The sequence below is a fragment of the Protopterus annectens genome, chromosome 10.part0 (assembly GCF_019279795.1).
Source record: "Protopterus annectens isolate FY-2018-M chromosome 10.part0, PAN1.0, whole genome shotgun sequence".
Lineage (NCBI taxonomy): Eukaryota > Metazoa > Chordata > Ceratodontiformes > Protopteridae > Protopterus > Protopterus annectens.
In genome coordinates, this window is record NC_056744.1 from 1,521,128,604 (window position 1) to 1,521,156,004 (window position 27,401).

A 27,401-nucleotide genomic window follows, 5' to 3' on the forward strand; every position below is an offset into this window, starting at 1 on the left:
ACGTTTGGAGGGTGAAAGTCTTGTATCCTTGGTATGAGGGCCACTGGTCAAAGCTATCCTATGCCTCCTTTGTGGAATCCTTTAATGTGTCCACCAAGGTGGGACCACCCTAGATTTCTGTGGACTGCAGTGGCAGGCATCCTGCAGATTACCCTGAGGTGACAGGATGGGGTTTGTGGGCCAGTCTCCCTTCTTTTACATCATGTGAAGGTACTCCTCAAAAATGGGGCCATTCAGTGGGTATTCACCTCTAACTTTAACCAGAAGTTAAACAACCGAACAGAAAAAGCCAGTACTCACTTGTCCTAAACAAAATATGATAAATTAAAGAATAAACATTTCTTGTGGAATTCCTGCATTAATAAACTTTATAGTAAGGAAAGGAAAATAATGAACATTTCTAAGGAATCCCCATCCCCCGACTCAAAACTACAATGATACACGCCAGCAATAAACATAACAGCATCATCAGAAAATGCAAAGAACTGGAGAAGTTAAGGTCTCTGCAGACACCAAAGGAAACTACACATTTTTCATCAATTATGACAGGAAATCAAGGAATAATGTCCAACAATGCACAACAGCACATCCCTAACATCACACATTCCAATCCTGAATATACAGCCAATACATTAACAGATGATTTTTAGTGTTAATTTTACCCTTACTACCTACACTGCTGTCCCTGCTATCCCTGAAAATTTAGTTTCCCAAAAATTTCAAAGGCGCAAGTCTTAAGAATCTCTCTCAAAGGCTGAAAATAATACCTCCATGGGACCAGAAAACTTACCAGGCTGCATTCTCATCAGTGCCAAATATGCACTATCCAGGCCTGTAGTTAAACTGTACAGCCTTAGCCTCTCCACATGGTTTGTACCTGTTGCTTAGACAATACCCGCTATGATTCCCCCGCATAAGGACAATCCCTTTAAAGACGTGTAATTATATGCACATCAGCTAAAACAGACTTATTTGAAAAGTCATGCAATATATAGTAGCAAAATTCATAGACAAAGGCAACTGATCTAGACTTTGCATGGCTTTGTGAAGGGCAGGTCCTGTCTCCTGAACTTAGTAAGCTTCTTTGGAAAGGTTACAGGGGCTGTGAACAGTGATCAGTCCATACACTCCACTTACCTTGCCCTTGCCAAGGTTTCTAACACCATCTTTGTGGTATTACTGAAAACCTAGACAAACTTAACTTAAATCCTTACATTATCCACTGGGCTGCAAACTGGTTATCCAACAGATTATAAGTTATGAAAGTCACAGGTACCCTCACTGAAAGTAAAACTGGAACTGAAGGGGTACCACAAGGATCAGTGCTAGGCGCTCTCCTGTTTCATATTTATTCTGCAGATATCCAAGCCAGTATCCCAGAAGTATGGTTGACAACTGCTAATGACTATAAGAAAAACACTGTTACCTGCTCATCCACTGAAACTAAACAGCTCCAGTGAGGTTGGAAGTATCAAGCTAAATGCACAAAAGTGCAATGCAGCAGCATTCAGTAAAAAAAAAAAAAAAAACTTCTCATCTCATATGTTATAAGTGGCACTCCTCTTCAAAAAGATACAGTCATAAGATGCATGGGTACTTATGTAGATAACACACTCACTCTCATCTGATCATGTGTCTACCTAGTAAAATCCTTCTATATGGCTAACTTAATTTCAAAGGGAATAACTTAAAAATCCAAAGGAGTCATCCCATCACTGTGCTCTTCCCTCATCAGACCCATCATCAAATACAATGCCCCCTTTGGCATGTACAAATCCAGGCATACAGCTCAACTGAAAAGGCCAGAAAGATTTCTAACCAAGAAAGTTAAAGGCCTTAAACCCTTCAACTATCCTGACAGATCAGCTCGACTCTCCATATATTTAATAGTTTATAATCTGTTACAAGGTGACCTGTGTCTCATTTTTGAGCTAAGTCTCAATCCTAATTGACCTTCTATTTCTTTTCAAAAACGGTGACTCTACAAACACTTACACTAACAAATAAGCCAAGACTCATTAGAGGGATAGGTTCCTAACTCATTATACTCTTAGCCTAACAAATATTACCACTACAGGTCAACAAAAATACTACTTTATCTTTATGACAAGTCTTGATGACTGAATGGGTTAATACAAATTTACTCTAGGGTTATCATGTACAGTCTAACTCAATTTGAGAAATGAGAAAGATTAAATGTTTGAAACTGTTAAGTGTCTACTCTGAGATACATATATATGAATAGGCATTTTATGGTCCCCTGCAATTGCCTGCCTTACGAACCAAAGACTTAGACCCTTCTCCTCATCTTCTAGATCCATCATTGGGATCTCATCAGGAAGTTCAACAGGTTTTGTCTTTGCTGCTGTCTTTGCAAGGAATTCAAAAACAGCTCAGATTCCTAAGGAAAATTCACTCTGTTTTACTGGTGGTTCAGGCAGGCTGCTCTTGAGTGACATCTGGAGTACTCTGTAGCAGTACTGTTTGCTATGTGGCTACTACTTGAGCCATCTGAGTCAGTGTTAAAATGGCTGACTGGATAATAAAGCTAAAGGTGTACAGGGCTTGAGCTTGAATTAGTAATGTCTGGGCTAGTGCCAAGGCAGACATCAAAGGTTCCACTGCTGACATAGTTGGATAGTCTCAATACAGGCTCTGTAGAAACACTGTTGATACAGAAGGGGAGCTTATAATTCAGGTGCCCCAGTGCAAATGAATGCCTACAGTGTCCATGGGCCAGAGGAGTCATAAATAATTAGTTGCTGCACTGATGCTGGCTATAGGACTTTCGGCACAAGTCATTTTATATGAGCCTGTCATGAGTTCACTGCCAGAGAACAGTCCAGTGACCATGATGGGGAACATGCAAATAACTACAGTTGTGATCATTGGTGCTGGGAGATATAGCAGCCAGCACCTCATCTCGTACCACCCACACTGCTCTAGCCAGCTTATTTAGGTTAGTATTCAATGCTGGCATGGAAACAGGGTTAGTTTGAGGCAGGGTTTCTCTTAGATTCATAGGTACATAGCTTTGTACTACGCTAACTCCCCTGGTGGACAATTTTAAGCCTAACTAAATATTCAATTTGAGAATCAAACCCTGCAATTTGTGTCTATAAACTTTAACACCTTACCATGATGCCAACCCCTTCTCCTGCTTGGAAGGCATCCATGTTTGAGAACAGAAGCACTAGCAGAAATCCTTGATGCCAAGAGGCCCTGTGCCAACAAGGCATTATCCATTACAAAAGGCTACCAAAGAGGAGTATTTCCCGACATTGAAGTTTCCTTTGTCACCAACACTTACAAATGCTGAGCTGATTTCTTATTTTATTTTATTTACTTTATTTTACGTTTGTTTACAGGGAAAGTCCGTCTGGACACAGGTCCTTTTTCAGAGGTGCCTGGGGAGAAAAGCTCCTCATAATACATAATATTTACATAACATCATAAATCCAGATGCAATATTTCATAGTACAGCACACAGAAGATGGGCTAGAAATGCAAAAAACATGGAAAAAATGAACAATCATAGTACAGGCTATCTGGTAGGTTATGCAATTAGTAAAAAGTAGAAGTGAAAAACAATTGGAATAGTACAAAAGTATATAAAATGGGTCTATATCAATCCGTCGAAATGGCTGACGATCGAACACCAGATGTTCGAACTGTGAAGTTCGAACACTGATTATCATGAAGCCGTGGAACACCGAATTCTTTCCAAGGGTAAGAATTTGGTGGGCCGTTTCTGTGGCTTTGCGATTATCAGGACTGTGGTGGGAAGTTACGAGTTGGGTTCAGGTAAGTGTGTGATTGTGTGGACGTTAGGGTTAGGGCACGGGTTAGGGTTAGGGCGCAGGTGAGGTGGGTGTGTGATAGTGACAGACCTTAGGGTTTGGGTTAAGGGAAGTGGATAGATGGTGTACGTACAGTTCAGTGTTGGGTTAGATGTAGGATTTTAAATGTTTGTGTGTGGACTGCTGTTTTTCTGGTGTGCTTGTGTTGTGTGTGTGTTTCTTGGAACAGCGATTTTTTTTCCTGGGAAAAAAATCACTGTTCTAAGACTTCGATGTTTTTGTACTTCGTGGTTAGAAGTTCGAACATATGGTGTTCAAACTTCAGCTGTTTCGGTGAACAGATATAGACCCTATAAAATACGTAGCATATGATAGTGGGACTAAGTAATTTGTTACTCTGTGGATGTTCTACATCCTCTAACTCTAGGGACATTGAGTTTTCCTGTCTGGTTCTATGTAGTTGGTATCAAAAAGTTAGTCAGGATTTTTTGGTAAAGGGAGTAGTGTCTATGGGATTAGGAGTGGTTGCTGATTTAATGTTTATCCTGGGGAGTTTTACAGGAGCATAGCCAGATATTCCTAAGGTGAACCTTGAGGGATTTTTTAAATTGATTGGGGGAGGTAATGGAGGTAAGGTAATAGGGTAGGTTATTCCAAGCTTTTGAGATGGAATGACCAAACAGAGCTTTCCCAGCTTCATTATTATGTTTGATAACTTGTAGGTGGTTTTGGGTCGTTGATCTTAAGAGTTCATTTTGTAGAATATGGTACAACTAGTTTTTAGAGTGCTGGGATTTTAGTTGGATGGTAGAATAGTTTATGCACTAGTATTAATTGGCTGACTTTAGTTGGTGAGGCAGTTCTAGCCAGTTTAGCTATTTCAGTGCTATACAGTGGTGGGTCCTATAAGGGGTTTCTGTAGCAAATCTAGTGATTTTATTGTAACAAGATTCTAGCTTGTTTACATCAGTCTTCCGAAGGTTAGTCAGTACTAGGGCAGCATAGAGGAGGGTAGACAGTAAATATGTCCTAGCAATTGTAGCTTTAGTTTTCTTGGTTAGATATGATTTGGTCCGATAGAGGAGTCCAAGTTTTTCTATGTACTTTTTTAATAGTCTGGGCTACATGAATATCAAATCTGAGGTTACTGTCTATTTCTACCCCTATGAGTTTGGTATGGGAGGTGAGGGTGATCTTGGTATTATTCAAGGAGGTTATGGTAAAGCTATCTGATGGAGGGGATTTGCCTAGTCTAAATATAAGAAGTTTTGATTTATTTGGATTTAAGATAAGTTGGGAGTTACTGAACCAAGTTTTCTGCAAGGAAGAAGCATTCTTGGGTTAGTGTATGGAGGTCAGGATGTGTACGGGCTGCACATATAAGTGTGGTGTCATCTGCAGTTCCCCTTCACAAGATCGAATGGATGGAAGCTCGAAATTCATAATCTCGAGACCAGAAAATCGAACTTCCATTCACTCTAAATTGTGAATGGGAGCCTTAGGTTTAGTAAAATAAAAAGTTAACTTACCTTATTGCAGGGGGCCAGGTCCCCCTGTAAGCTAGCAGTTTAAATGTGAATGTTCCGTCACCGCACTATAGCGGAGGAATGGAAAATCTTCCGTTTTGCACTTACTTGTATAGCACGGAATGGGAGATTTCCCTTTCCTTCACTATAGTGCAATCTCGGAGTAGGTATATTTAAGTGGGGGGGTGGGGGGGCTGCAGGGGATGAAGCCCCCCTGCAAAAACATTTGAAAGGTTTTTTTTTGTCCCTTTCATATGTTCAAGTTTCTCTAAATTCGAGATTCTGGTTTCGAGTTTATGACTTTCGAGTTTACAGACATTCGATCATATGAAGGGGAACTGTCATCTGCATATTGATCGACTGAGGTATTGTGGCAGTGGAGAGTTGGTTAGTAAATAGAGAGAAAAGTAATGGACCCAGTATAGAGCCCTGAGGTACACTTAAGGATACTGGTAGCAGGGGGGGGGGGGTGTAGTGGATTTTGCCATAAAACTGCTTTTTGTTGCCCTGATAGGCAGTTTTTAAACCATGAGATGAAGGGGCTGCTCATGTTTAGGCTGGATAGAGTTTTGAGGAAGAAAATACTGTGAGTGACCATATCAAAAGCTTTGGACAGGTCTAGAAAAATGTCTGACATTAGCTGGCCCATGTTTCTGTGATTACTGATTATGTTAAGTAAAGGATATGAGTACAGTGGTAGTGCTATGAAAGGGTCTAAATCCATGTTGATATTTGGATAACAGGTTATTTTGTAGAAAGTAGTTCATTAGCTGTGTATGAATAACTCAAGTATTTTTGATTGGGGGGATAGGATAGTTATGGGTCGGTAGTTGTTTAGTTCTACAGAATTTCCTGCTTTATGCAGTGGGATGATATGGGAGATTTTCCATAGAGTGGGTATTTTACACTGATAGTGATCTGTTTATCAGAATTGTAAATGGATAGGCTATAGCTGTTGCGGCTGTTTTTAGGTATTCAGCTGGTAAGTTATCTACTGCTAGGGTAGTTGGTTTTAACTTTTTCAGGAGTTTTAAAATGGAACTAACTGTAACTGGGTTCAGGGAAAAGTGAGGGTTGTTGTTGGTGTCTATGTTGAGTGGGGTGGGGGTGGGTCACTCTTGGTACTATTGTTTAGGCTATATGCAAGGGTTTTAACATTCTCGGTGGTGTATTTGTTAAACTGGGTGGGGATGTCTTCTGGGTTATTGGATATAACTGGAATTGGGGTTGCAGATTTTCCTGGTATTAGTAAAGAATTTACAGCTGACCAGAATTTTTGGGGGTTGCAATTATTTTTCTTGGAGGTTTTGGTAGTGGCTAATTTTATCTAGTTCAGCCTGCTTTTTGGCTTTGTTACGGGGTTCTAGGTAGAGCTGTTTTGTGGACTGGGTTCTATTTTTGTGATAATGTAGCAATGCTTTGTTTCTTTCTTTGAGGATGGATAAGGTACTACTAGTTAACCAGGGAGGGTATACAGCTGTAGTTCTAATGGTTCTGATGGGTGCATGATGATTCAGTATTTCTAAGAAGGATGAGTTAAAGTAGTCAATTGCTTCATCTAGGAGTAGTTGTGTTAATGGTTGCCAGTAGCATTGTTTGAGGGCAGAGATGAAGGTGTCCAGTTCAAAGTTCTTTTGTTCCTGATTACTCAGAGATGGTTGGGTTATATGGTGAGTTCTTTTTCTGAGTAGGAAAGTGGGCTGGTGGTCACTTAGGCTGTCTGGTAGGCAACCTACATGGGATGTGAGTGAGGGATCAGATGTTAGAATACAGTCCAAGATGGAATGATGCTTAGATGTTTTGTCAGTTCTAGTGGGGGGTGAGATGAGTTGGGTAAATCCATGCAGATGGATATGGGTAGATGGATTCTGGCAAGTACAATTTTGCCAGTCTATGTTAAAATCTCCTAATAAGATAGTTTCTTGAGGTAATGAGTTTGAGACTGATTCTAGTAGGTTTTCCATCTTGGTTATGTTGTTGCCTGGTGGGAAATAGCCACCTATAATATTTATGTGTTTATTGGGATTTCATTTCAGTCTGGTAAGGATAATTTCTGCATTTTCTGTGTGTAGGATATTTGCTTGTGGTTGTTCAGTTGGAGGTGATTTTTATATAGCAGTGCTACCCCCACCCCTTTTACTTTTCCTGCCTGTTCTAATGATACTATAACAAGGAGGTATTATTTCATTATTGCTGATCTCTGCTTTAAGCCAGGTTTCTGTCAGTAGCACAATATTTGGTTTGTATAGAGCTACTAGGGTGTGTAGTTCATGAATCTTATTAACTATACTCCTAATATTGAGGTTGAGGAGCAGAAGAGAGGCTTTTTGTCTTTGAATTAGTGGAATGGTAAAATCATTGTCTGGGTTTTGTGTACTGTTAGGTCCTGGGTTTGGGCGTATGTCATCACTACAAGTTAGTACATATATAATGTGAAGATAGAGTTGTCTAAATTTACAGATTATTTTTTGGTTCTGTAGAAAGGTTTGGGTTTTGTGTTTATTGGACTATATTTTGTACTGGTAATAGTCAGTGTGACTGGATTTAAGGAGAGCTGGATCAATATTGATATACGGGGGCAAGTAATTATGGACAGCATTTGTAGTCTGTCTTGGTGAGGAGATATTATATTGGAGGCAAGTGTAGTAGGTAGTAATAGCAGAAAGTTGGAATAAGGTGACAGTGGTAACTTGAAAGAGGATTGGAAGTATGTGGAGTATGGCACCTATTAGCCAGAGTGCGAGTGCATTAGTGTAAGGTAGAAAGATATACCTACAGGTTTAGGAAGGATGTAGGTTTGGTTGCTGTTGGGGCAAGATGTAGGGTAGTTTATATGGTGGGAGTTACTGAGAGGTGATTGAAGGGTGTGGTTGATAACCTGAAAAAAATTATTTTAGCTTGTTAGTTTTTGTTTGAAGAAAAATAATCAGTTGTCTGCTTTATTTTTCATTTTCTTTTTATATTTTCAATGGTGGTGATTATATAGATAAGTATGTGAAGCCTGAATTGTTTAGCGGGCAGTGCTAAGGGAGATGGGGAAATAGTACGCTGCAGTTCCTATCCTGCTACTTAGTTATTTCTAAAGGTTTCTGACTACAAGCTAACTAAATAAAAACATTAGTTTCTAAGTTCTGACATGGCAATGCAGGAACTCTATTAAGGGCTGATTTGTGAGCACTTTCTTAACGTTACTTTTGAGAAATGGCAGCTTACTTTTACTTGATGGCAGGAAATTTCTTAAGGGCTGATTTTCTGTGAGCGCTTCCTTAATGGGAGAAACGGCAGCTTACTTTTACTTAATGGCCTCAACTTTCTTAAAGGTTGATTTGTGAGCACTGCAGATATCACAAACAGGCTGACTTAATGGCAGGAAACAGCATGAGAAACTTTTCTAATGGCTGATTTGTGTGAAGACATTATACTTTTGAGAAATGCAGCTAACGTTTACTTAATGGCAGGCTGTGTATACATTTTAGCACTGGCAGGAACTTTCACAGCAGCTTCCTTTTAACTTTCCTAACGGGCTGATTTGTATGCAGACATTATACTTTTCAGAAATGCAGCTAACATTTACTTAATGACAGACTGTGTGTGTCTGATTACATTTGAGTACTGGCAGGAACTTTCATGGCAGCTTCATTTTGACTTTCCTTATGTGCAGACATTATACTTTTGAGAAATGCAGCTAATGTTTACTTAATGGCATGCTGTGTGTGTCTGATTACATTTGAGTACTGGCAGGAACTTTCATGGCAGCTTCCTTTTAACTTTCCTTGTGTGCAGATATTATACTTTTGAGAAATGCAGCTAATGTTTACTTAATGCCAGGCTGTGTGTGTGACTGCATTTGAGTACTGGCAAGAAGTTTCACGGCAGCTTCCTTTTATTTAAATAACGTTACTTTTGAGAAACTGCAGCTTACTTTGTGAGCAGGCAAGAACATGTGTGTGTTTTAATGACAAGAACATTCTTAAGGGCTGATTTGTGAGCAGAAGTTACAAATGGGGGGGGGGGGGGTCTATGTGCTGCAGCTTACTTTTACTTGATGGCAAGAACATTCCTAACAAATGATTTGTGAAAGAAAGGCAGCTAACATTTACTGGCAGGCTGTGTCTCTCTGATTATTGCCAGGAACTAACTTTCACAGCAGCTTACTTGTGTCTAACTACTGGCAGTTTGAGAAACAGGTGTAGGTATACTGGCAGTTTCAGAAACAGGTGTGTGTGTGTGTGTGTGTGTGTGTGTGTGTGTGTGAAGAGCCTAAATTCTCTACCCATGTCACCACTTGTGATTCTGTTCCTCTTAAAATTTGTGGTTTTCTGGCAGCTCAGCAAGAACAGAATTCACGAATGATTGCCATTCAAGTTTCAGTTTTCCTATCTTTCAGGAAACGCATGGTAACACAAAACATTTTACTCCATCAACTTTAGATTATGCAAGCAATGTATAAACTGTGTCCCTGGTTTTGGGCCTTTGTCCCCCCCCAATAAATGTTAGCTTTTTCCAGATTTCTTGTACTGTACAGTTCTTCTTAATGCTCTTTGTGTTGCTGTTTTTGCTGTGGCTTTGTGTTACTGTATGGTGCTTTATTTCGCTGTGGTGGACCATTAAATCAACTTATTTCCAAGAAGAACGGAGGTTGCCTTATTTCCTCAACAAGTATATTTCTTTTTGGAGATACCTAGTAACTATGAACCTGTTATCAGTTTGCCATCCATTCCTTATTGCAATATTACTAGCTTATCATTTTTTAACTGTAACATAGGCAATTTATTCCTCAAAGGCAACAGGCACTTTATTTGTAGATGAAACAATGAAATGTTAAGTTGTTTTTTAGCAGCAATCTCTTCATTAGTTGCAGAAATGTGGAATTATTTAGAAGCCTTTTACTTCTACAGAGATTATGCATATTTACTGATACTGGTGGACTGTAGAAGCTCGAGTAGACTTTTATGATGGAAATGTTCTGAATTGGGCAGTGGTTCATGCATTTTGTTTCATTGCTTACTGGAAAAATGTTCAAAACAATAAATTTAAAACACTCGAACAAGTGTGCTGTATTATACAAGGAATGTCATTCAATACACCTTCCTGGCTGCATTAAAGCACACATGTATGTTTCATGTACAAGGGGCATATGATCTGAAAATAGCCCAAAGGTAATTTTTATCCACCACTGGCCAAATGCGTTTTCTTTGAATGTGAGTTTCAATGTTATTTTAATGAAAGTGAGTTTCAAGGGCAGAGACGTTTTAATACTAAGTCTATTTTTACTGTGAGACTCCATTGCTTCATTTAGATGTCTATTAGTGTTTGGGCCATAAAATGTAAAATAAAAAGTTTTATGAAATCCAAATAATCATCGTAGAAGTAAAGCAGTAGGCACATTACAGTGTTTACTGTAAATGAGGCAAAATAGCCAAGTAATGGGATACTGGAATGGCTGCAGGAGGGAGGGCTGTGTATGGGGGGCCCCATTCAACCATGATTTTGTGAGAGGGGAAGGGCGGCAAACTCAAAGACATCCCCGGGCGGCACACACTCAAGCTATGCCATTGATTAGTAGGCCATGGAGAGTGACTTTTGGAGGTCCTAGCAAACTATAATATTCTTTTTATAAGATGAGAATATAGCCTGACATTAAATGCCCTACTTTTGCCACAAAACCCACGTACTGCAAGTCATCAAAAACAAAATCCTAAGGCTCATCATCACTTCCCTTCCCAGTGACCTTCACTGCTACACATGTCAAAAAAAAGAAAGTTACCATTTACTACAGGGTCTGGGGCCATATTTTGGTTGTCTGTTATTTAGTTTTCATTTGAAAGTTGGCATCCCACAATTCTACTGGAGTGGGCGGGGTAAGATAATTATGTACGCAAATTATATGTTAACCAGCATATAGATTTGTACCTATTTTTCAAGGCCTTTGTCCAGATTTTTGATGTTTCCAGGTTGAGAGGTATGGCGGTATCTTAGAGCTGTGACTAGTGTAAAAAACACAGCTCTTCAGCACCATCTAGTGCCGAAAAAGGGGGCACTATGGATCTAGTATGGGAGAAATGGAGGGCTACTAGGTGTGCTAGGAAAAGGGAACCAAGACGTTCTCCTGGGGCACTGCGAGTGTACGAGCCAGTTAAGTCTGACAATTAATACTACAGAAAAAAGTACAGCTTTAGTTCTCAGTGAGAGGGCAGCGGCATGGGGAAAGGAGTGGACAGAATCCAGTGAACAGCTTCTGGCAGCAAGAGTCTTTTTCATTAAACAGTTGGAAAGCTGGTTGTGTTTGCTGCAAAGAGTGGCCTGCTTAAACAGCTTATAAAAAGAAAACATCAAAGCGTTGTACAGGTCTCCAAGAAGCAAATCTTGCACTTCTGTTGTTAGCTGGGGCAATCCAATGCCCACAGATTCACACTTTGAAGAGAAGTGGTGTCTTAGGCCAGAAATGGGCAAAGTCATTGGGCCAGCAATATAAAGGAAGGCAACAGTAAATGCTTCTTGGTGAACAAATATCGAATAAGTAAAGGAACGAGTTACCTGACTCTATGAAGGTACCACAGGGCTAATAACAAGTGTTCAATTGAAATAACAGCAGTCATAATTGTAAAACTATGATGAACTGTCCACCAAAGCCAAACTTTAGTGAAACAATGAAGAACTGGACAACTGTAAGCACAGCGGCATAGCGGGAGTATCATGAAGGAAAGTTTTAGTACAGTTTAATGTGTCAAGAGGCTGTGGCATTTAGTGCTCCCTTCTACTGAGAAAAGATTTTCCTACATCATAAAATTATGTTCACCTTTTATCACCCAAGAAAAAATGTAAATGTTAATATAAAGCTGTCAATAACAAAGTTAACTTCCTGGTATCCACCAACATCCTTCATCCAGTGTAAATTTCTTCTTCTTCTTACATGTCATATTTGCCAAGTGCACTGAAATAGGAAATATCACAGTATCACCAAGTTTTTTGCTCAATTTTTCATACTCTCCTTTGACTTTTCTAAGAATTGCCAAAAAGGGAGGTGATTTTTTTCTAGTGTCTTGTTTGCCATGCTTTTGAATGATGAATGCACTGAAATAAAAACAAAAAAGGGCACATTCAGTATGAGACATTAAGCACCATCAACATTCACAAATTACACAGTATAAACATTTGTTTCACTGAGACAAAAAAGGCAAAAAATTTCAACTGGGTGAAAAACCCTAATTTTTCTTATTATTTAAGAATTCATCCTTGCAATACTTTTTTAAAACAAACATATTAAGCAACTTGCAGCATCTAGACTTGCTCAAGGAAAAACAGGGAAACTGCACAGCAATATAACGGTTTGCATAAATAAAATGAAATCATGTTTTAAAGCATTACAGTCTACTTCCATATTTTTCTTGGATTTTGGGATATTGATAAATTTGTGTGGAAAGACTTTATGAAAGCAACATGCCCCTTTCCCCACACTATCAATGTAGTTCTGACAGTTCACTCATCACTAGAATTTGCTTCATCCCCCACACAAGTTTTAGATTCACTTAATATAAATTATAACAATATAACACATCTGCTGTTCATTGCATTCATCCTGTCAACATTCTTCAAAGGCAGGTTCCAAGAAAAGTCATTTGGTTCTGTGAATGGGATCTCACCAGATGACTATACAGTGGGATTTAACATCCTTTTCACAGCTGAGTATATCAGGTTTTACATATATTTGTATGTTCAACCTGTTTATAACATTTCCTCTAACAAATGTGCATCACCATTCTGATGTTTCTCTAGTACATTACGTGATCTATGTTAACTATCTATATAATAAATTAACCACATAAGAGGGCTATTTTTAACCCCCTTTTCAGTCATGACCTAATATTTTGCTATAGCTTGTCAACCAGCATGTTTCATTCAATATCATCTGCAATGTCAGTTGTAAAGACCATATTTAGCTGGTATCAAGTCCCACGATACCCCAAACATGGTCATTTCTGAAAAACAGCACAAATTACAATTACAACCCATTTGACTATCCAACTTGGGATGAGTAACTGGTAAACAGAATTTCTATTTCCATCACTGGCCACCAACTGCTGAGATAACTCAGTGGGATGCTGCTAGGAACTCCACTGCCACACCACCAAAATATCTAGTTTCCCCACTGTTCATCAACAGTTAAAAATTCCCATTAAATGGGCAGGGTAGGTAATAGGAATCCCACCACTGCCATAACAGAATGAAATAATTACTAAATATGGTTTGTATGCACAAACTTCCTTTCAGAGGAACTCAGGCAATCAAACTCAGTCAATAGGGTTCTCAGCAATGCTTTTCTACATAGCAGGATAGCAATACATGCACCCCTGGGGGGGGGACTTCACTGCCTGCATGTTATAAAAGAATATTGTCACCTTCATAGTTGTGCAACTTGGGGCAAGTATGTAAAACCGAGTTACAAAAAAAAAAAATTAAAAAATCACATGATCAAAGAGTTTACACTGCGTCTGAACAACCTCTTGATATAGGCAAGTTTTTCTTATATCCGTGCTTTAATATACTTAGCATACTAACATTGTGAAACACACACACACACAAACCCAGCTGGGCTACTTTTACATTTTTCCAAAATCCAGTCCCTTCTGCAGTTTTCTGCCTCTAGTCGGAGCACTGTTTGGTGCTGTACAATCACAAGCACCATACTTTTCATCACAACCAGTCAAATACAGCTCTGTGCCTTAGTCTGGTACTCCTTTAGAATCTTCTTTTTCAGAAGGCAAGTGCTACAACAGCTTTATTACCTACATTCAGTGTAATCACCCTTGTGCAGTTTAACAAGTTAACCAGTCACAAACTTGCATATTAAAATAGGGAAATGTTCAGCTGAGAGTATTCATTAGTTTATACATAAACCTGTTCAAAATTAGAAAAACACGCAGTTTGAAACAGGCAAATGCTGACAACATCTCGCTAGAGTCTAGTTTTTAATTTAATAAACTGAAGAAAAAATCTGCATCATGTAAATATTACCTGGGAATGCAAGGAGATTCTGTTAACAGGCTTATGACAAAAATGAGTTATTACATTTTGCCAGATTTACAAAAGAGAACTGCAATAAGTTTTTTTTTTTTTAGTTAAAACACCTTTACTATATAAAATATTACTATTCCCAGTGACAATTCTTGCTTTTTCCAAATCCAAGTAGAAAGAAGTCATTAGATTGCTCTTCTGAGTTTTGACTATCTTCTGCCATCCCAACACAGACACCACCAACTTCCGCTCCATTGCTACACTATCACCCATCTCTAAGATTCTGGAAAAATGTATTCATTCTCAAATTCTTCACCATCTGACTCACAGCCACATCCTCTCCCCAACCCAACACGGATTTAGGTCACGACATAGTACCACCACTGCCCTCATATCCTTCATGGACACTGTCAACTGAGCCCGTGATGCTGGTAAAATTGCATCTTCACTATTTCTTCATCTTTCTAAAGCTTTCAATACTATAACTCACTCTCTCCTTCTATCAAAACTCTCTAACATACGTACATCACCTCAAACTCTAAACTGGTTCACTAATTACCTCACTAACAGGCAACAATCAACTAAATGGCAGAACTCTTACTCCCCTTTCCTAAACACCACCACTGGTGTCCGTAAAGGCTCCATTTTAGGCCCACTTCTGTTTAGCATATTTATCAATAACTTTCAAACCACATTCTCTCAAGGCTCAGTCATCCAGTACGCAGATGACTCCACTATCATCTGCACTGCAAACAACTCCTCACAACTACAACTCCTCACCCAAAATGCCCTCACCGCCACCGAAATTTGGATCTCTAATAATCATCTTGCCCTGAACTCCAACAAAGCCAAACTAGTAATCTTTGTCTCCCCAAACGTCCACACCCCTATAAAAAGAGAATTCACCATTCAATCCTTAAATGGTACCACCATCGACACTGTACCTAGCACAAAACTCCTAGGTGTCATCATAGACGAAAATTTCACATTTGACCCGCACATCCAGTCCAATGTCAAAAAGACGCATCAATAGCTTGGCACTCCCTATTGACACAAACCTCTACTCAGTGCATCAGTCTGACTTTCCCTTGCCTCTTCTTTTCTATTATCCTCTCTTTTATATGGTGCCCCCCCTCCTCACCAACATTTAGTCTTCTCTAAAGTCCAAATTAGACTCATGCTACAACAATATTGCTAAGTCTGTAACTAATGCCTCCTACTCATCCCACCACTGCTTATCATTATGCAACCAACGTAAAATGGCTTGAACTCCCCAGCTATCTCACCTTTATCCAACTAACTACAGCTCACAAACTCATTCATAATCGATCTTCTATACTTACTTTATACCATCCTAAAAGACAACTCCGAGCCAATAACCAACTGCTCGTAAATGTAGAAAAACCCAAACTTTCGGCTGGCCAGATGCTTTACTCTTTTACCATCGCAAAACTCTGGAACTCCCTCCCCCCAACATTTAGATCCACCTGCTCGGTAACCCCCTTCAAGACATCTCTGAAACAACACTTCTCCTCATCTTGGCTGTGCACATGAGCTAACACCACATCTCATATAACCTAACTTCAACTATCACAACTATTCTCACACCCACTCTACTACTCTAGCATCCTCCTTTCACATCCACCTATCTTTTTACTTATTCCACCTCTCCATCCTATCCACTTCCCTCTTCTATTAACCTTCATTATCCTACCACTGATCCTTCCTGTCTACTTCCTAATACTTACAGACTTACCACTGAACCAGGCGAGACATTCAGGTACTCTTGCAGCCTACCTTAATATCATACCACCACTTATATCTGCAACAATATCCACTGACTTTTCTGATTCCTGCAACAGGACTCATATAGCCTACTTCTCAGCTATTACACCTACTAAACTTGTGAAAAGTTTAAGTACCTAGTCTCTAACACATTCCTATATCTGCTTTGCACCCACTGCATGAAGTGTCCTATATATACATTTTGCTAGCTGAAAACTACTCACAAGGAATGTTCTCATGTATATACTCTGTATGGCTTGTACAATATCTTTGATTGGAGAATGATTACTTATGTACTGTTTTTTTTCACCAATTCAATAAGCGGCCAATATTATGTACTAAATGTCTTTATTAATGTAAATTCTGTATTGTATGTGAAACGTCTTTATATGTGGAGATTTTCTCCCCGGGACTCCACTGAAAATGGGCACTTCTGGCCCAGCTGGACTATCCTGGTAAACAAATGCAAATAAATAAATGATGCAGCCATAGGAGAAAGAGGCTGTGAATATAAAAGATGAACCAGTATTAGCGGGACCAACAGTGGATGACACAATCATAAAGATCACTAATCATCCAAAGTTGTGAAGTAGTTTACATAATGGGCCAGAAAAGTAAAGACACTGTCTGGAACATTGTGACTACTCACAGTAGCTCAACAGTGATACAGCAGGAGCATGAACATAGCTAGAAAAGGAAATACTAATTAAGATGCTTTAAATAGGACTGTTAACCTTGAAGAATCTGAAATTTGAAAAAGCCTGATTAGGGGCAAAAACACTCATTTGTTTAATATTTTTTTTATTTTCAGTAAAGAAATGTTTATTTTACTTGTTTGTACTGTGAACAGTAAAAACTGATTTTTAAATGACTTATGAAGTTTTGACTACTCTGAAGTCTCAACTAAACAAGTCTACAGTTCATAGTTCTCTTTTTTCTGATTTTAAGAAGCCTCAGCCATCAACTTTTCTCCTCAAATTTCTGTTTTCCCTGCTGTTCCATAGTTACTCAGTACACTATTGAGTCTCGGAGGTCTTAAAGGAGAACTGCACCCAGACTGAAAAAAAAGTTTATTTCATCAAGTCTTGATGTTTCCTACATTTTAACACTACTTGTGGACTCTATAAACATTATATTTCTAAATCTAATTCCAGATTCTGCCCAAATGGGGTCCAGCATCTTGAATTTTTTAGTCTACCTCCAGATATCGTACAATGCAGTGTTTGGCTTTAAAATATTACATTGTAGCATGTAAGATCCTGTCAATGCACTGATTTACATGTTTTCACATATACCCTGCTTTCTTTTAGTCAGTCAGGTTTAATTACCATTTCCTGTTTTTCAATTACTACTTAAATGACAAACAGGGGTAATCATACAGAATACTCTCAGCATATGAACTTTGCCACCTGCTGTGATCTGTTGATCACAAAAGCAAATAGCTCATATTCGCCACTTTTACAGATATAAAGGGGAGGTGTTTAGGGGCAGGGGTGATGAGTTTATGGACTACAATTCGGGCATAACAAAAGAATGAAAATTGGCCAATTTAGAAAGAAAAAGACGTAACAAGTACGGAGAATACTGTTCTGTATTATCCCTGTTTGCCTTTTAAGTAGTTATTGAAAAGCAAGAAATGGTAATTAAGCCTGACTGACTAAAAGAAAGCAGGGTATACATGAAAACACATGTAAAGTTAAAGAACTAATGCGAGCTTAGGGGCTATGATGTAATATTTTAAAGCCAAATACTGCAATGTGGGATACCTAGAGACAGACTAAAAATCAAGATGTCGCACCCCATGTCAGCAGACTCTGGAGTTACATTTAAAAATATAAAAAAAGTATACAGAGTCCAAAACTGGGTTAAAATGTATAAAACATCAAAACATGATGAAATAAACAAGTTTTTTTTAGTATGTGGGCGTGGTTCTCCTTTAAGAAGCTTAGACATACTGTACATATCCACGTGATGAAGGAGATACCACTTTTCATTCTTTTGAAAATAACAAAGACTGCAGACTAAACTTGCTGGTTAAACATTTCCCACTGTCACAAAGGAAAATGAATGAGCAACAGAAAGAAGCCTAAGAGCTGACTCGGGAGGACTTTGGACTGGAACCACAGACTATTGTTGGGTGGTTGATGTGATGAGGAAGAAAACCACCAATAATGTGAAAATAGGAAATAAATGAGAGAATAAGGACAGAAGATGTAACTAAGTGAAAACAAATGTTAGTAATGTGTATAATAAACGTCTTGAAGTCAACTGTATGTTAAATCGCAGAGTAATTCAGTATACTAAGCAGAGGTAATTGAAATGTGATGTGGGGGCACTCTTATCACTGACTACTGTTTATGCTAGTGATAATGAAGTAGGAATATACTTTTTCTTAACTGTAATGAAACTGTGGTTTATACTATAAGGAGGAAAAGGTTTGATACAAGCAACATAATGTGATCTTGGGATGTTGGGGACGTGTAAAAGTGACTGATCACATTTAGTATGCACTAAACTACAGTGACCCCACCTGTTACTATACATGTAGAAATATAGACTAATGTTCCTCAGCTGGTGAACAGCAAACATCAAGCCACCACTGGAATGAGCAGTGTAGTCAACCTGATCCTGTCAGCTACTGATGGATAACAGTAGTTTCCCTGATACCTCTCAACTGTTCAGACTTTGGAGGCACACCCCTATTACTTCTCAATCTTTTGCTCCATCCTTCCTAAAACTGGAAATTATTCAGCATTTAAAAAACCTCTCCCTACTTTGTCAATAACTATGGAGGTAAAACTTGAGAACTATCACTAATCTTGTGTGCCACCTTTCTACTTATGTCTGACTCCACATACTGAGTGTTGCCAAACCCTTCCTCTCCCCATCTGTCTACCCTCTGTGTGTGTCTATAATGTGTCTCCCCATCACAGTATGTGCACATCTGCATCACTCTGTGCTAGACTGCTGAAGGAAGCACTAGCACATGCAGCACAGCACACTGCTAAGTCAAGTCACAGATGCACAGCAGCAAAATACTGTGATTCACAGATATTCATGTAAAGTAGCCTAATCATCCTAAGTGTCATGCAACCAGATATAAACTTGCACAGTTTGGCAGGTGTTCCTTTTTGTTTGCCAAGTCTGTAGCTGCCATCCTGGCAATCACAGCAGTATACAGTTTACAGCTCTATGTCACATGCTCACAGATATCTACATGCCTGGAGGACAAGGTGGGCAGCACAGGAAGTACAACTTCACCCTGAAGAAAATGATGCTCTGCTACACAGACTTAAAACACATGAATTATGTCAGTTGGGGAAAGGGAAGGCACTGATCATATTTTATACAACTGCGTGACAGACAATGGTCTATAATGTACATGAAGAGGGGGATGCAATCATACATTATAGTGCTATCATAAGGATGTTGCCAACGTGCTATGTCATGCAGAGGTATACTCATTTGCAGCTGAAGGGTCACACACAGGGGGTGATTTACCTTGGAACAACATGCTGATAAAGGTACAAGACTCTTTAGTGTCAATGTAGGGGACAATAATTCAAGGATTATCACTGAAGGAGTGGACACGGAATCAGGATGGCTCTGTCTCCACATGCCCTGATGGATGACACACCATGACCCCCATAACCCAATTTCTGTATGGTAGCACTGCAAACAGAGAATGTAGGATGATCACAGCAAATACGGAATGTTCTGTTATCAGTACATCAGGTTTCCAGCCATGTCAGAATGGCAGCACAGACAGGATGAGACTGCATAATTCATCTTACATAGACACCCTTAAGATGCATACCACAGGGAACCATTTTGGCACACATACTCATGCTCACTCTGTGTATCTTCTGCTATTTATCCTCAGGGCTGCGCAATGCTGTAATGACAACTGCAGAGGCTGTGCCTTCATCCTGGCTGGGCATCCACTCAAAACAAAAGATGAAGGAGTAGTTCTAACAACAGATGAACATAAGGCTGAACAGTCTGAGTGTTCAGCATCCGTACCAGGGGAGGGATCTCCTGTGGCACTGATTAACAGCAGTACTCACTCTAAGGCTATGGCAACCAAAGAATGCAATGTATTTGAAGTGGGTATACTCCTATTATACAGTTTCACAGGGGTTGCAAATGTTAGCATGTGGCACAGTTGTTTCCAGTCATGCAGGTGGCACTTGGTATAAAAAGGCAGAAGCGTGACAGTATCAGCCAGGCATGATGTGCTGAAACTCAGTTCAACATGGAACTGACTGGTGTGTTGCGTGGCATCAGTGAGGATGTCGATGCCAGTAATACAGTAATGATTGATGTTATGAGGTCTAGAGTGGTATGCAGTGCTTCCATGACTACATTCATGTACAGGACTGTCAGTGGCACCATCAGTGTTAATCACTGGCAATTCTGTTCGAGGTCAATACACGGTCAATACAGTGTGACTCATTTCATCATCCCTCATTGGTATATGTGAGAATATCTGTTGCAGAGTGTAGCTCAACAATGGTCAGACCAGTACAGTCTGATATTTACACTGCATGTGTAGCATTTGTCCAATGTGATACTGCAATGTCACAGTCTGCCCTTCTGGACTAGACATCAATGTTCCAAACCAAAGAGTAAAAAAGTCACACAGACAAACCAAGTAGTAAAAACTACAAGAAAAAACTAGCTAAGCTAGAGTTTTCAGCAGTTTCCGGTTTGCTGTGCTGCTTCTTTTTGTGATTTTATTCTTGAACTGCACATGGCTAACATTCTCCTTATTAGAGGAATTAATAGAAACTTAAAGGAATCCCTGAGAAGTAAAACGCACTTGGGGTTTCTAGGTGAGCAGATGAATCCTCTTCTAAAACTGAATTTAGAAACAGAGGAAAGTGAAACTATACATCTAACTTCTTGTGAGGAAAACTTTAACAAAGTATTAAAAGAAGGGGAAGACGTTGCATATCGTCTTAAAAGGCTGCAATGGCAGCATTTTCATTTAGAAGCAAGTATGCATCCCCATGTAATACCGAGGGGGATGCGAGTCAAATGTCTACCTAGCTATGGAAATCAATATCTTGAATTGTTAACCAAATGGCAAGTCATAAACCTGGAAACCAGTTTCAGATATATGCGATTGCTAATCGAATTCTTCAAACCAGTAGAAAGTAATATAGCCAAGCTTATCAAAAGTAAACAACTTGAATTTGAACAAAACTTGCATACGTAAATTAGAAATACTACAGCTTCACTTAAAATTATATGACACCAAGCTTAAGGAACAAAAGAAGAAAAAACTAGATTGAGACTTCCAAGATTTTAAGAAAGGTAACATCTTTGAATGATCTAAGGAAGAGAGAACATTAAAGACATACAAAAAACAAACAGAACAACGAAAACAGATTACCATCAGTGAAAACCTTACCAATGAGAACATCTTTACTAGCATAGACAGAGGGAGATCAAGAAGGAATTCTATGAGCACTGCATCCACATTACAAGAGTATACTACCCTTGAACACCATCAACAGGAAATCTAGTGCCACAGAAACAGAATCAGAGTCCCACATTACATTAGGCATGAGGCCCAAAAGAAGGAGCAGTACGTGCCACTCTCGCATATCACCTTCCATTTTTTTATAAAACAACACAATTACAGGAATTTGAGATCATTCATTCAAGAAAGGAAATGGAAGAAACTGACAGTCTAAATATAAGAACACAGAACCTAGTTTTTAATCTATTTCAACAATCACTAAGTCTACAGCAAATTTAGATATTAAGCAAAGGCCTTAGTTTCATGCCATACTCACATTCAGATTTAAAAGAATTTGTTACAGACATTAAACTGTTTGGATGCAATGTCACATTAAAGAGCATTTTTAGAAATGAAAGTACAAACTCACAAAACACATATAAAAAAAAATTAGCACATTTGTACCGGTAAACCATCCTAAAATAGAAGTTTTTACACATTTATGTGAAAATTAAGTCAGAAAGATCAGAGGAGATGGTAAGAATAACTGGCATTTTCACAACATGACTCAAGAGGAAAAAGAAGCCTTACTTCAGCTAAAAACAAGAGAAGATCTGATAATCAAACCAGATGACAAGGGAAGGGCTACAGTGGTTGTGGACTCCACTTGGTATAAAAATAAAATGTCAATATGATCTAGATAAGATGATCATTTCTCTCCAGAATACACTTTCAGATATGTTTATGGAAAGACGTTTGTCTAAGGAACTATATGACGTCTTCAATGTCAACCATCTCACTGTTCTAGTATTAGTGGTGTACCGAAAATAAGTAAGAGTTATGACAATCCCCCATTATGACCTACAGTGGCACGAAGAGGATGGCTGACTGAGCCTTTATCCATCTATGTAGAGAATGAGCTAAATAAGATCTTACCTAAAGCAAATAGTGTTCTAAAAGACAGCACGTTTTTTCAATGGCCTTTATATTAAAATGGAATGCCTTGTCAATTATTCTAATTTGATTCTAGTAACTATGGATATTAAAAAGAAGTTATGTACTCACCATAACGTTCCATGTGAGTTGTTCCTCTCACCTTCATTCTTACTGATGGGTTTGGAGCCAATACTTGGCCAACTGCAAAAGCTCGTTTTCAACCAGCTCAAGGCCAACTCATTATCCCGTGATGCACCCTTGATCTTCCCTCAGATCTTGTTTGCTGCCAACTGACTACCTAGTAGTATAAATATGCTACTCAGAGAGATGGATAAGAGACCATGCACCATAAAAGAAAAGTGACAGACCTCAAGTAGACTGGATGGGGGTTGGAGGGTGGGATGCAAGAATGAAGGCAAGATGAACAACTCACATGGAACATTATGGTGAGCACACAGTTCTTTATGTGAAGTTGTTCTATCTCGCCGTTCATTCTTACTGATGGGTAGCACCCCAAGCACCATCTTTCTCAGGTGGCTCAAGGGAGAATATTCCTCAGAACTGTGGAACCAAAGGAGGTCCTGTCCCTGGAGGCCTTGTCTACTTTGTAATGAGTGATAAAGGTACGAGGTCTTGACCAGGTAGCTGCTGCACAAACAGAATCTAATGGTAACCTTGCAGAAAAAGCTAATGAGGATGAAACAGCTGTAGTAGAGTGGGCCCTTATTTTCTGCTGTAAGGGAGCATTCTCTGAACTATAAATGAAGGAAATGCAATCTGATAGCCATCTTGACAAGGTTACTTTTGTCACTGGGGCACCCTTTTTTGACTCTGAAAAGGAAATAAAAGAGTTGATCCGTTGATCTGAATTGTTTTGTTCTATCTAGATAAAATTGGAGTTGTCTATGCACATCAGGTTTGTGCAACATGTGTTCCATCCTATTTGTGTAGTGAGGAAAGAAAAGGGGCAATTCAATGGATTGATTAAGATTTGTCTCTGAACAAACTTTTGGTAAAAAGAATGGATTAGTTCTGAGCAAAACTCTGTCATTATGGAAAATCAGATAAGGAGGTTTGATGGTCAAGGCCTGCAACTCAGAAATCCTCCAAGCAGAAATAATGGCTATCAAAAATATAGTCTTCCATGAAAGGAATTTCAAAGGATAGGACGAGGCTGGTTTGAAAGGTGGTAATATGATTCTGGAGAGAACAAAATTTAGATTCCATGGCATGAATGGAGCTCTGATTGGTGGCCTCAAATGAATGGTACCTTTAAGAAAGGCTTTAGCGAGTTGATGTGACATGATATTGGAGCCTTGGAAGCAAAGATGAAAGTTTGAGATTGCTGCTAATTGAACTCTAATGGAGCTGCAGCAACTCCTTCATTGAAAAGTTTAATTAGAAATTCCAATACAGGTGGGATCAGAGCTAGATAAGGATCAACATCATTTTGAGATGCCCATACAGAAAATCTCTTCCATTTGCTAAGATATAACTTTCTGGCGGATGATTTATGAGAGGATGTTATAATATGTTGGGCCTCAGCTGAGAGGTTGTAAATCCTGGCTATTGTGGGAATTGGAACAGCTAAGTTGTCAGTTTGAGGGAATGAAGAGAAGGATGAAGAGTCCCCGATGAATGGATTAACAGATCCGGAACTGGGTCCAGGATTCAAGGCTCTTCCAAGAGATGAGGCTGGAGGAAGGGAAACCAAATTTGCAGAGGCCAGTAAGGGGCTATTAAAATCATGGTCCTCCCCAGAAATTTTGCTTACTGTAATACTTTGGGAATCAGAGGGAAGGGAGAAAGACATAAAGGAGACCCAGGGACCAACTGTGCACCAGTGCATCCCTTGGGGCATTCCCCGGCTGGGGAATCAGAGCAAAGTAGCTGCTGCATTTCGTGTTTGTTGAGACTGCAAATAGATTGTAGCAAGGCTGGCCCCACCTGTGGAATATCCGTTCTGCTACTTGTTTCTTTAGGAACTACTCATGAGGCAGTATAATTGCCCTGCTTAACTTGTCTGAAATCACACTGGATTTCCCCAGGATATGCGTTGCTATCAGGAAGTGCTGGGGGGGGGAGGGATTGCCCACTGCCATATTCTCATAGCCTCTCGACACAGGGGGTTAAGATCTGGCTCTTCCTTGTTTGTTTATGTACCAGATCACTGTCATGTTGCTTGTCTGAACTGCAATTGTTCCCAGAGGTAGAGAGTCTTGAAAGGACTGCAACACTAGAAGTACCGCTCTCATCTCCAGAACATATATATGCAGATGAGCCTCGTGTTTCTTCCATGTGCCTTGGGCTGTTCTTCCTTGATAATGCCCCCCCCCACCCAATCAAGGAAGCGTCCGTGGTCACCATGGCTATGGGATTGGGTAGAATGAATGGAATGCCCCGAGTTACATGTTGAAATGTCAGCCATCATTGAAGGTCCTTTTTGCACTTATTCGTTATGATATTTTGGTGTGACATTGGAAGTTCCTGACAGGACCATGAGAGAATAAGAGCCATTGTAGAACTTGCATGTGCATTCGAGCGAGGGGAATGGCAATGATTGCTGCAGCCATCGATCCTAGCAAATTGAGTACCATTGAGACTGGGGCTTTTTTCTTGGAAGCAGATCTAATATTTGTTTTCGTAAGAGACAAATTCTTTCTGGAGGCAGACAATGTCATTGAAACTGTGTTTAGTTCTGCTCCTATAAAGATGGCCTGTTGCGATGGCGATAAGGCAGATTTTTCTGAGTTGATGGTAATCCCCAACTGACTGCAGAGATTTAAGGTTGTGTCCCTCACCTGAATAAGTTGATGCTTGGTGGTGGCAGTGAGGAGCCAGTCATCTACATATGGAAACACCTGGAATCCCAACTGTTTCAAGTGAGTGGTGACTACTGCCACACATTTGGTGAAAACTCTGGGGGCTGCAGTGAGACCAAAGGGCAAAGCACGAAATTGATAATGGCTGGCTCCCAGCCAGAAGCTTAGATGATCCCTGGATGGTCTGTCCATCTTTATGTGGTAGTACACATCCTGAAGATCTATAGAGCACGTCCAATTGTCTTTCCCCAGAAATAGAAGTATTGACTGAAGCGTGACCATCTGGAACTTCGGCTTTTGTACTGACTTGTTTAGTCTGTTTAGGTCCAGAATAAGTCCCCAGTCCCCTGTTTTCTTTGGAACTAAAAAGAACCTTGAGCAAGTTCCGGATCCTCTCTGGTCTGCTGGGACTGGTTTGTCCAGCAACCTTTGGACCTCTAAGGCTGCTTGGTCCCTGTGACTGGGTGGAATGTCTGGGATTTTCTTTACTGGGGGGGGGTTGGCAAAGGGAATTGAGTATCCTCTGGATATTATGCCTTGTACCCAGCTGTCTTTTGTTATTTTTAGCCAGGTGTCTAGGCAAAATATAGGTGTCCCCCGACTGCCTCCAGAGATGAACAGTTAGGCCTCCTTTCGGGAGCGATGACAGGGCTTGCCAAAGAACTGATCTCTGTCGCCTTGGTTCTGCAGACGCCCTCTGCCATGTGGACGACGTCTTCCACTATTACCCCCTCCTCTGCCTCTACAGGGGGTTTCATCATCAGTGTTCTAGAAAGATCCTTGAGATTTATGGATCCATATCTTTCCACCTCCACTCCCTTTGGGGTAAGCTATAGTCGGGGTAGAAAAACGTACTCCGACGGCAGACAAGGTCTTTCCGTCTTTTTCACTTCTGATAAGTGTTTCCTTTACCTTGGGTCCGAAAAGGGACGAACTGTCAAAGGGGGTGTTAATGAAGGAAGACTTAAAGGGTTCTGCAAAGCAACATAAGCGCATCCAGGAATGTCTCTTGAGAGCGATTCCTGTACCTGCTGCTCTGCTCGTACCATCAGCTGCATATGACAACAGATGCATGGAGGAGTTCACTATCGAATTAAGAGTGGAGAGCTGGGAAGTTACCTTTTCCGAAAACCCCCACAGCTACTGAAACCTCCTGCAGGGTGTCTCCTAGCTCCTTCAGGAGATCCCTTTGTAATCTAGTAAAACGTGTGAGGTACTTCAGCTATCGAAGGACGAAATAATCCTGGATTCTCTGTTAGGAGGATGAACAGATGAAGTCTCTGATAATTCCTTCTTGGTGGCTGCTGCTACCACCACAGCATCAACAGGTACTCCTAGTTAGTTATACATTTGTTAGGCCTCCTGGGTACAGGCTCCATGGTGTCTGGGGACTCCCATGCTCTTCGAGTGAGTAATTCAAGCAACTCATCAAAGGGTGGAGACACCCAAGAAGTGGAGGGTTGAGACCCAAAAAACTTCAGGAGGACTGATTCATCATCAGAAGGGCTAAGGGATTTCCAGCCACCACTCTGTTTATGAATTCCTAAGATATCTGCAAAGGAGACATCTTCTGAGGGGGACCGTGGAGACCTTTCTGACTCATCCAAGTTAGTATCCGAAGTCACCGATTCCTGTGGGGAGTCCAGATGCTTCCTCTTGCAGAGTCACTTCCAAGGCACTTCTTCAGTGAGAGCTTCTGGAGCGGTCTCAGAAGAACATGTCTTACCCAATGGGGCTTCCTGAGGCTCAGGATCTCTACGCTTCAATGGAGCATGTGATGAAGAGGCAGACACCAGTGCTTTCAAGTTAGGGAGCTGCTCGAACTGATGGAGTGATCATCAGGGCGGACAAAGCCCTCCTCATAGCCTCGAAGGCCCCTCGGTCCTGACGAGAGGAATCCCTCAGATCCGAAGATTTGATGGAAACAGTCTGCTCCGGTATGGAGGACTCCAAGCCAGAGGTTGGGGCCGAACTCACTCGAGCTGAAGCCCTGAAAGGTAAAGTCGGCACCAAGTCGGTTCTACTATCCTCCCTGGACCCAACCAGTGAG

At 40.1% G+C, this 27,401-nt stretch overlaps 1 protein-coding gene across 4 annotated transcripts in view; it reads right to left on the bottom strand.

Moving 5' to 3' along the window:
- Positions 1 to 12,028: 12,028 nt before the first annotated feature.
- Positions 12,029 to 27,401, bottom strand: part of LOC122813704 (zinc-binding protein A33-like) — a 1,378,975-nt gene continuing 1,363,602 nt past the window's right edge. For all 4 annotated transcript variants that reach the window (XM_044086163.1, XM_044086164.1, XM_044086162.1 and 1 more), the window contains one exon: positions 12,029 to 12,400. The gene's annotated coding sequence lies outside the window, so the exon portion shown is untranslated. The remainder of the gene's footprint in view (positions 12,401 to 27,401) is intronic.